The sequence below is a fragment of the Erythrolamprus reginae genome, chromosome Z (assembly GCF_031021105.1).
Source record: "Erythrolamprus reginae isolate rEryReg1 chromosome Z, rEryReg1.hap1, whole genome shotgun sequence".
In the NCBI taxonomy this organism is placed as follows: domain Eukaryota; kingdom Metazoa; phylum Chordata; class Lepidosauria; order Squamata; family Dipsadidae; genus Erythrolamprus; species Erythrolamprus reginae.
In genome coordinates, this window is record NC_091963.1 from 121,952,418 (window position 1) to 121,956,056 (window position 3,639).

Here is a 3,639-nt window from a genome sequence, read left to right on the forward strand (position 1 = left end):
GGTAGGGAAAGCAAGTAGGATGCTTGGCTGCATAGCTAGAGGTATAACAAGCAGGAAGAGGGAGATTATGATCCCACTATATAGAATGCTGGTGAGACCACATTTGGAATACTGTGTTCAGTTCTGGAGACCTCACCTACAAAAAGATATTGACAAAATTGAACGGGTCCAAAGACGGGCTACAAGAATGGTGGAAGGTCTTAAGCATAAAACGTATCAGGAAAGACTTAATGAACTCAATCTGTATAGTCTGGAGGACAGAAGGAAAAGGGGGGACATGATCGAAACATTTAAATATATTAAAGGGTTAAATAAGGTCCAGGAGGGAAGTGTTTTTAATAGGAAAGTGAACACAAGAACAAGGGGACACAATCTGAAGTTAGTTGGGGGAAAGATCAAAAGCAACATGAGAAAATATTATTTTACTGAAAGAGTAGTAGATCCTTGGAACAAACTTCCAGCAGATGTGGTAGATAAATCCACAGTAACTGAATTTAAACATGCCTGGGATAAACATATATCCATCCTAAGATAAAATACAGAAAATAGTATAAGGGCAGACTAGATGGACCATGAGGTCTTTTTCTGCCGTCAGACTTCTATGTTTCTATGTTTCTAAGCTCTTGCTCCCCCTCTATTCCTGACAATATCCAAGGTCTTATCTGAAGTATGCAACATAACCTCTGAAGCAGTCCCCAATTTCCTTTTATTATATTTATTTATTAGATTTGTATGCCACCCCTCTCCACAGACTCGGGGCGGCTCACAACAATAATAAAACAGTATACAATAAACAAATCTAATATTTAAAAAGTATCTAAAACCCCATCAATTTAAAAACCATTCAACGCAAGCATACCATACATAAAACTATATAAGCCTGGGGGAAATGTCTCAATTCCCCCATGCCTGATGGCAGAGGTGAGTTTTAAGAAGTTTGCGAAAGGCAAGGAGGGTGGGGGCAATCCTCATCTCTGGGGGGAGCTGGTTCCAGAGAGTTGGGGCCACAGAGAAGGCTCTTCCCCTGGGTCCCACCAAACGACATTGTTTGGTCGATGGGACCCGGAGAAGGCCAACTCTGTGGGACCTAACCGGTCACTGGGATTCGTGCGGCAGAAGGTGGTCTCGGAGGTATTCTGGTCCGATGCCCTGAATGGCTTTATAAATCATAAGAACAGTAGTTGAACCACGAGGTGATGAGGGCATGAATGACTGTTAGCTGTGACTCCCGGTCCAGATAGGGCTGCAACTGGTGCACCAGGCGAACCTGGGTAAACGCCCGCCTCGCCACAGCTAAAAGATTGTGCTCTAATGTAAGCTGTGGATCGAGAAGGACGCCCAAGTTGCAGACCTTCTCTGAGGGGGTCAATAATTTCCCCCCCCCCCAGGGTGATGGACGGAAAATGGAATTGTCCTTGGGAGGCAAAACCCACAGAGTTTGAGTCTGTTGACTCCCATCCAGACCCCAACAGCCTCCAGGCACCGGCACATCACTTCCACTGCTTCATTGACTGGACATGAGGTGGAGATATGCAACTGGGTATCATCAGCATACTGATGATACCTCATCCCATGCCCCTGGATGATCTCACCCAGCGGTTTCATGTAGATATTAAATAGTAGGGGGGAGAGGACCGACCCCTGAGGCATCCCACAAGGGAAAAGCCTCGAGGTCAACCTCTGACCCCCCACTAACATTGACTGCGACCAACCAGAGAGGTAGGAGCAGAACCACTGAAGAACACTCCAACCCCTCCAGACGATGCAGAAGGATACCATGATCGATGGTATCAAAAGCCGATGAGAGGTCAAGAAGCACCAGTACAGAGGATAAACCCCTGTCCCAGGCCCCCCAGAGATCATCCATCAATGCGACCAAAGCAGTTTCTGTGCTATAACCGGGCCTGAATCCCAACTGCTGAGGGCCAAGATAATCGGCTTCTTCCAAGTACTGCTGGAGCTGGAGTGCCACCACCTTCTCAACAACCTTCCCCATAAAGGGAAGGTTGGAGACTGGACGATAGTTGTTGAGAATGGCTGGGTCCAGGGAAGGCTTCTTGAGGAGGGGGTGCACAAGTGCCTCATTATAAGGAGCCAGAAAGGACCTCCCTCCCCAAGGAAGCATTGACAATCTCCTGGACCCAGCTCCATGTCACCTCCCTGCTGGCCGAAATCAGCCAGGAAGGACACAGATCCAGTAAACAAGTGGCAGAACTCACAGCTCCAATGACCTTGTCCACTTAATCAGGTGCCACCAGATCAAACTCTTCCCAGATAGATGGACAAGTACGGGCCCCAGTCACTCAACTGACTCGTTGTCAGTCGACTCTGTTATCCAATCGGAGTCAAGGTCCGCCCAGATCCGAGCGACTTTATGAGCAAAAACTGTGTTAAAATCCTCGGCACTACTCTGCAAGGGCTCCCCAACTACCCCCTGATTAAGAAGGGAGTGGGTCTCCCTAAATAGAGCAGCTGGGTGAGATTCTGCTGATGCAATCAAGGCGGCATGATACGCACATCTTGCCGCCTTGAGCGCCACTTTGTAAGTCTTAATAAAAGCTCTTACAAGTGTTCGATTGGATTTGGATTTACTCTTCCTCCATTGCTTCTCTAGATGTCTCTTCTGGCATTTCAACTCCCAGAGCTCCTCGTTGAATCATGGAGCTCTACGGGGTCTAGTGCCGCAGAGAGGTTGCAATGGCGTAATCTGGTCAAGAGCCTCCGTCGCAGCCATATTCCAGGCTACAGCAAGAGACTGTGCCGAACTGCGGATGAGTGAATCTGGAATAACCCCACATGCCCTCTGAAATCCCTCTGGGTCCATCAGGTGTCTGGGGTGGAACCACCTAGTTGGTTCCGCCTCCCTGCGGGGAAGGATTGGAGCCAGGAAGTCGAGCCACAGTAGAAAATGGTCTGACTATGACAAAGGAAACACTTCTAAGCCCCTTAGTCTCAGATCATTTCCCAATTGCTCAGAGAGGAATACCATGTCGGGTGCATGCCCCCCTTGTGAGTCGGACCCTGTACTACTTGAGTCAAGTCCATGGCTGTCATAGTGGCCATGAACTCCTGTGCTAGCTCAGAGGTTTCACCGAGCAATGGTAGGTTAAAGTCCTCCAAGAAAATAAGTCTGGGGAACCACACCGCCAGCTCAGCTACCTCCTTGGGCAGAACAGGCAGGGCTGTTGACATGCAGCTGGGAGGCAGGTACATGAGCAACAAGCCCACCTGGACCCCTAAGTCCAACTTCACTAGGAGGGACTCACAGCCCACAATCTCTGGAGCAATGAGTCTATGTAGGCAAAGGCTCTCCCTGGCTATAATAGCTACTCCCCCTCTCCCTTCCCTGGGGTCGAGGCTGATGCCATACCTGAAACCCAGCTGGGCAAATTTCAGAGAGAGGAGTGCCTCCCTCCAGGCCCAGCCAGGTTTCAGTCACACATGCCACGTCGGCTTCCTCCTCCAGCATCAAATCCCGAATGAGGAGAGCTTTATTTACCACCGACCTGGCATTGAGTAGCAGCAGCCTGAACCCAGGGCCAGGATTACACTCGTCACCAGTACCCTGGGTTGAGCTCACGGAGCCGGAATATGTGATCGCTATTAAGCAGCGATCCCTCCTTCCCCTAGGCTAGCTCC